Source organism: Myodes glareolus, chromosome 17 (genome assembly GCF_982192425.1).
Source record: "Myodes glareolus chromosome 17, mMyoGla1.1, whole genome shotgun sequence".
NCBI lineage: Eukaryota > Metazoa > Chordata > Mammalia > Rodentia > Cricetidae > Myodes > Myodes glareolus.
The window spans coordinates 63,308,370-63,316,213 of NC_142042.1; the positions used below are offsets into that span (position 1 = coordinate 63,308,370).

Consider the following 7,844-nt stretch of genomic DNA (forward strand, 5'->3'; position numbering starts at 1 on the left):
CTCCTCATTTGCAAAACATAAGCTTTGCATTGCCATTTAATTGTTCTCATGAGTATGGTCCTGAAGAGGAGAGCAGCTTCCTATTGGGGAACTTAGTGTATTTGTTCATATATAGTATCATTCCGGGAATGGGGCAGGTGGGGCTTTTATTTCAGGTAAGTGGTTCTTGGAGAACCTGGCACAGTCAAAAGGATTCAGGTCCTCATCAGGAAGAGGCATGGGTCTTAATCAACAGGATTATCCAATACCAGAGAAAGTCTTGTTCATTACAGCAAATCAAACTGACTGAAACAAATAGAAAGGCATACACACAGACACAAATACAAACACACACACACACACAGAGAGAGAGAGAGAAACAGAGACAGAGAGAGACAGAGAGAAACAGAGAGAGAGAGAGAGAGAAAGAGGGAGAGAGCGAAAGAGAATCAGATTGCTGCTCAATCCTGGTCAACCAGTGGTCATGGGACTGGATTGGCTCCTGGGATTGGATTTACTCCTGGCTTCTGCTCCCTTAGACCTTGCATCCTCAGCCCTGCTCTCGAACATTACAAACTTTTAATCTGGAATTGGTGCCAGAAGACACACACCTTTAATCCAGATCTCAAGGAAGGAAGACACACCCTAAACTGCGCCACACCCTCTGCTGTTAGCATATAAAAGGTTGCCTTACAGCAAGTCCTTTCCATAGCTGGCAATAGAGAATCATCTGTGGAATTCCAGGATAGACTGAGGAATAGCTAACAAGTAGGAACTCTGGGACCAAGTAAGTACTAGATTCTTGCACTTTTCCTTCACAGATAGCCTTTGTGTGATTAGCAGGACTGTAGCCCTATGTAATTCTAATGAATTACTCTCCTTCAAATAAGAGATATTCATTCTATGTGTTCTGTTCCTTTAGAGAACCATAGTACACTTTTCAATATAAGAGTGTATAAAATGTTCCAAATTATCAAAAGTTGTGTAGAATTGCCAAAACGAATCACCTTCTTACTTAATATTTAATCTACAAAAGATGGAGACTGTCTTCTTTGAATTTCATAATTCAATATGTATAGAATTTCAGAAAGAACAAAGTTTCTACCTTCAAAGAAGAGTGAACAAATGGAAAAACAGAAACTAAAAATCTAAAATATGTCTGTAATTGTGACCCCCCCCCCCAAGGTTGAAGAAGAAAACAACCCTATTCTTCTTTGGCTCCAGGTAAACTTTCACATTCCCAGAAGCAGATATGTCAGAAGACCTGGCAGCTGGGAGCAGTGGCTACACACAGATCAGAGTCAGAAAATTCTCTTACAGATGGACCATCAGCAACTTCTCTTTTTGCATGGAGGGAGTCTTGGGGAAAGACTTTAAAAGCCCCACTTTCTCACCTGGAGCCAATGACAAGCAGAAATGGTGTATGAGTGTATACCTGAATGGAATCGATGAGGAAAGCAGAGGTTACCTGTCAGTTTTTGTAGGGTTGCTCAGCTCTCCAAAGAGCCCTGTATGGGCAAAGATCCAGTTTGGGATCATAAATGCCAAAGGAGAGGAATCCCGAATCATGAACAGTCAAAGAGTCGTCAGGTTCAACCAAAATGAAAGCTGGGGTATACCAAAGTTCATTCTTCGAAATTTTCTTTTCTCGACTCCATATTTTTTTCTCCCAGATGACAAACTCACACTCTGTTGTGAGGTGAGCGCAGTTCAGGACTGCATCAGCATCTCTGAGCAGAACACGCAGCCAGGAATTGACATTCCAAGGTGCACACTGATAGATGATCTAGGAGAGCTGTGGGAGAATTCCAGCTTCACAGACTGCTGCCTGGTGGTAGATGGCCAGGAATTCCAGGCTCACAAGGCCATTTTAGCTGCTCGCTCTCCAGTTTTCAGAGCCATGTTTGAACATGACATGGAGGAGAGCAGAAAGAATCGCATTGAGATTCATGACCTGGAACCTGAAGTCTTCAAGGCAATGATGGGCTTCATTTACACTGGGAAGGAACCTGACCTCCACAGCATGGCAGATGCTGTGCTTGCAGCTGCTGACAAGTATGGCCTGGAGCATTTGAAGGTCATGTGCGAGAGGGCCCTCTGCATGGACCTCTCTGTGGAGAATGCTGCCCATACTCTCTTCCTGGCTGACCTCCACAGCGCAGTGCAGTTGAAAACTCAGGCAATGGATTTCATTACCGCTCGTGCCTCAGAGGTTTTTCAGACCTCAAGCTGGAAGACAGTGGTCGACTCCTATCCCCACTTGGTGAATGAAGTATGTGTCTCCCTGGCTTTTGCACATTGTCCTTTTCTGGAGCCCCCTTTCAAATGCTTGAAGCGATCTTAGGACCCTGTGGGCTGTGACCTACGTATGTATTCCAGAAAAAGCACCCAGAATTGTTACTAATGACACCTGTTTATACTGTGGACTCTGGGGTGCATTTACAGTGAATTTGGGGAATTACAGCTCTCAGGCCTGGCTTTAATACATCTGTAAATGAGTTGAAGCCAGGTAGGGGGAGGAGCAGCATTGGACTCTAGTATATTCTATGCAACTTCTACCCTGTTGTTAGACTGCTTTGATTTTTGTGCCATCAGATGGAAACTGGGATTCAGGGTTCTGCTGAGCCCAAGATTATCCCAGTAAGGTTTCTTGGCAGAAAACTGTCTGGATTGAACTGTGTAGACTATATGATCAAGGGCTCAGAACAAAGGAAAGAAAAAACATGAATGTTTATTTTCAAGAGAAGGGGAACAGAAAGAAGACATTTTCTCTCCAAACTCAGCAATTGTGAGCTGGAGAGATGATGACTCAGTTGACAAATGCAATAGTTATTCCTGCAGGGGACCCTTAATCACTTCCCGGTACACATGGCGGAATTTTCACCCATTTCAAACTGGGGCTACAGAGGATCTGAGTTCCTACTCCATGGGTACAGCCAGCTCTGTAGACAAAACCCTACCCAAATAAAATATAAAATGAGTAAAATATTTAAATCAGTTTGTGGATTCTGGTAGTGTTTCTGTTTGGTGAAGCCCATTTTAGTCCCTCCAACTCTGCTGAGCTGTGGATGTTTGTCCCAGTCCTCCCTGGGCACTGACATGTGGCACAGTGGAGAATAACCCATCATGCTCTTGTGGAAAGTGAGACATGGAGGCCTAAGGGGAAAAAGACAACTGCACCTGGCAGTGTGTTGATTGACTCGGCTTTGAAAAATAGCATTTATTGGTTCTGAAAAGGGACAAGGGGATTGATTCACCAAGATTTCAAACTTTCTCTTCCTGACCTGTGGTACTGTCTCTAGATATTATGAATATGATTCTTTATTCTTCCATGATTTCTATCATCTTCTATAGTGGTATATGATTTGTGTTTTAATAAATAAAGTTCACCTGAAGGTAAGAGGAAAAAGCAGCCATACTTTTCAGTTATACCAGTCAGGATCTGATGCCACACACCTTTAATCCCAGGACTTGGGAGACAGAACCAGACAGATCTCAGTCATCTGATCAAATGATAGATCAAAGCCATCCTGTACTACTTGAGATTGAATCTGTCTTAAAGGAGAAACAAAGCTCACATAAAGGTGATCCCAAAGCCTGGTATCACATGACTTGAATTTCAGTACTAGGGAGGTTGAGACAGGAGTTGTATGACTGCATGGAGAAAGGCATATATAGGGAAAGAGAGGAACTCAGTGGAATATGGAGTGTGGACACTTCAGCATTCATGGAGATAGGATCTCACCCATATTCTTTCTGAAGTAGAGGTAAGACAGAGTGACTGACTCCTTTTCTTTTCTGTTATTCAGGCTTACCACAACATCTGTCTCTGGGTTTTCATTAATTGTTGTAAATCTTCCTTCAGTGCAATCGTCAGAAATTAATTCTCTCTTAGAAACAGGTTCAATGCCTGGGTATCCCTCTCTCCCCACTCTTTGTTTGATGCTTCTTGTTTTTCTTCTACAACTCTTTCCATATTAGTATGGAGTAGTAGATTTACAGTTTAATCCCAGCCTAGCTCCCTGTTGATTTAGGCATCAAAGATTGAAGACATCATGTTCATGTGTATGTTGGAAGTCAGGTTAGTGTCAAATCACACCCCCTTTGTCGAAAGGAATTGCTTTTGTAGAATTCTAAAAAAACTCTAAAGTCTTTCTGACAACTCTGTGGCCAATTTTGAGGCCTCATAGAAGTGATACGTGCCCTGGGGAACCAAGGACCTAACAATGACACATGCACATACTAAAATGTTGGGAACTTTCCATCATGTCCCAGAGTCCTTGTAAATGTTCTCCAAATAGAACTCAGTTATTGAATAGGGGCAAGATAACCCTTAGGTTCCTGGTGTTTTGACTCAGTCCCTGGGAACGGCGCAAAGTGACCCTCAGATGTTCCGTCTTACCTCACCTGATCTGGCATCTGCTCTCTGATGGGGAAGTTCTGCCAATAACATTCTGTTTAGGGTGTATCTCCCTGGTTCCACAGAAAACAGAGAAACATCCAGGTACACTTGCCTCTGTCCGTTTGTTCCCTTAGCTCCTGGATTGCTGGAATCCTGGTTTTGTAAGTTTTCTTTCTTCCGTTTATTAAAGCTAAAACTTTCATATTAAGCTAGTCTAGTTAATTCTAACTACCGATCGACCACGCCCATCAACTCTCCAGCCAATTATAAGTAATAGCCCTTTGAATAAGCCAATCATAACAGTTAAAAAAAACAACCCACAGACACCCCCTTCCTTTTGTGGCTTTTTGCTTTAAAAGTAGCCTGCACCAGCTATTCAGGGTCTTTCTGGCTTCTCAAATGCTGAAAGACCCTATCATGACAGAATTAATAAAAATCCTCATGCTTTTACACCAACTGTGGTGTGAGAGCTGGTCTCTTGGGGCTACTCCTCTGGGTAGTTGGACTTCATGGTCCAACATTTGGTTCCCTGACTGGGAATTAAGTCTCTCCCAGACCCACTCACGACCCAGTTGGAGGTATGAATGAGCTCACTTTTATGTCTGTCTGTTTGTGTATTATGTTACTGTGTAATTGTGAATCAGTAATTTAAAATTGTACCTGTGCAGGTTCTTCATTGAAACAGGACCAGAGGTAGGAAGCAGATGTGTCCTGAGACCCCAGTCCATAGTCTTGGAAGGTATTCCAGGCAGTTTGAAGAGGGGGGTGACCAGGTCCCCCTAGTCCATGGGAAACATGATTTGTTTCCAACTGTACTTTCAGTTCTGCACCAGAGTGGTGGTGAGACCACCAGCTTCTGGATTTGAATTTGTGTCTGTCTCTTTGTATTTTTGTTTTTGTATGTCGGTTTGTCTTTGATAAAATAAAACAACATATTACCTCCCCATGGCCATCATCAGCTCTCCTGATTCTGAAAGTGAAGGCAACAAAGGCAGCTGCCCCTCCTCAAAGCCTTTTGTCTTCTCTCTTTCCTGTGCTGGAGCAAAAAACCAGAATTCAAGCACCTCCAGTTCTTCCTGATACCCTGAATGACCTTCTCTCTCCTCCTCCTCCTCTTTGGAGGAGGAGGAGGCAGAGAGGGAGGAAGAGAAAGCATTTCCCACGCCCCTTCCTGAAGCCCACTGATCAGGCCCCTAGCCCTGAAAACTTCAGCACTCAGCATCTATGTGGGGACAGGGGAGGAACATCCAAAAGGGACCAGGGAGGGACCTCCAAAGCACTTTCCCTCCACTCAGACCCTCAGACTCTGACCAGACTCATATAATCTGTTCTGACTACCCACCAGCCCACTGGGAATCTCAGTATGGAATTGTTCATCATTTGGGCAAAACCTGCTCTTCACTGGAATGCTTGATGAATTAAACATGTAGGAACCACAGAGAAATGACTGCTGAACTTGTTTAAAGGTGAGACAGTCCTTCAGGGTTCCTGCTTCATGAAAGAGTCTGCCAGACATTCTGCAGGAAACAGAAGAAAGTGACTAACAAACTGCCAATATAGGTGGAATTGTCTTTGAAATTTCTTGCTTCGTGTAAAAGTCTGCAGGATACTATGGACCAGCAGGCTGATAATGGGTGCCCGCAATGTTACAGAAGATCTTTGGATGACTGTCCGGATAGTGAGATGTCTCTGTCAATTCTAGAATTTTGGATGTTTCTTACAATGCACTTCCTGTTTACTTAGGTAACATGATATCCTTATAGGGTCTTTGATGGACTTGAAGAATAAATAGGTATAGTTATAATTTTCCTTAGTCATGATAAAAGATAAAGTAGACATAAATATTATAACTGTAATTCTTCTATGTAATTTTATTATGTTAAAGTTAAAAGCTTGCTATTTATTTTAACAGAAAAGGGGAGGTGGTGTATGCTGTGAAGAAGTTTTATTGCCCTGGGCTAATAAAATAGCTGCTTTCAGTCATTGACTTAACAGAGTAAAGCCAGGCTGAAAGACATAGAGAGAGAGGGAGAGTAGGGAGAGTCAGTGAGAAGCCATGTAACCCCACCAGAGACAGACACCACATGGAACCGCCAGTAAGACACAGTCACGTGGTAATAAACAGATTTATAGAAATGGATTAAATTAAGGTGTAAGAGTTAGCCAATAAAAAATTAGAGCTAATAGGCCAAGCAGCGATTTAATTAATACACTTTCTGAGTGGTTATTTCAGGAATCTGGGAAACTAGGAAAACACAAGTGGCCTCCTATAACAGATTGGTGCTCCAATGTGTTCTAGTTCAATCCACATAAAACCTGAAAGGTCTTGAAAAGGAACTATAGACAGTAAAAAAGAAAGTTTAGCCACATGTTTTTCTAATGGACTCTGCTTGCTGGTGGCAAGCTACAGTTCCTTTAAGAGAGGTCTTCCTGATTCAGCAGAAGAGACAAAAAAAAAGCCACACAGTTTCAAAACAGCATCACACACTGCTCTGACACTTTCAGGAGGCCAAGCACTTGAATGGGCTTTGTGGGCCTGGGTTCTTGTATACTCACACGGGATCTGGAGGAAAGTAGCTGGGACAATGCCCATGACTCAGTGCTCCCTTCCTGGGCAGACAGCAGAATCAGGTCTACTATGTGTGCACAAGCAAGAGAGCATGGCAGATTTCTGTCACCATACAGAGAGATATTTACAGGCCATGCAGTGTGTTGCATGGCAGATTTAGCTATTACTCAAACAAAAATGATTTATGTGCTGTATGCTCTTTCTCAGAGTTAAAGTGGTGAGTGCAACTCCTACCTGGCAGTCCCAGAGCTGGCAGTAATGGTACCCCTGTCATTTTGCAAAGCAAATAAAGATAGAGTCAGCATCCAGGGTTACTGCAACCAAGCAGCTTAGCATTTTAAAAGCTCTCTAGGACAGAAAAGGATTTCAGATATACAATAGTACAAATTCAGACATAAAAGATTTCAAATGAGAAGTGTGTTTAAAAATGTATGTAGGCTCATGTTCTCCCTCCTTCTGCTTCTCATTTGGAGAACGTGAGCAAGAAAGGCAGGACTAGAGGGAACCTTCATCTGACGATAGATGGAGATAGAGACAGAGACCCACATCGGAGCACTGGACTGAGCCCCCAAGGTCCAAATGAGGAGCAGAAGGAGAGAGATCATGAAAAAGGGAATCAGAACCGTGTGGGGTGCGTTCACCCTCGGATACAAGGGGACTAAACGAATGAGAGCTCACCAAGGCCAGCTGGACTGGGACTGAACAAGCATGTGATCAAACTGGAGTCTCTAAATGTGACTGACATGGGGGCTGACTGAGAAGCCATTGTCAATGGCACTGGGTCTTGTTTTGTCTGCCTGTACTAGCTTTCTGGGATCCTAGTCTGTTTGGATGCTCACCTTCCTAGACCTGGAGGGAGAGGGGAGGAACTTGAACTTCCCACAGGGCAGGAAA

The 7,844-nt window shown here is 43.3% G+C and overlaps 1 pseudogene; it reads left to right on the plus strand.

The window, feature by feature from the left end:
- The first annotated feature begins 1,231 nt into the window (after positions 1 to 1,231).
- Positions 1,232 to 2,323, plus strand: LOC148119469 (speckle-type POZ protein pseudogene; annotated as a pseudogene).
- The last annotated feature ends 5,521 nt before the right edge of the window (positions 2,324 to 7,844 follow it).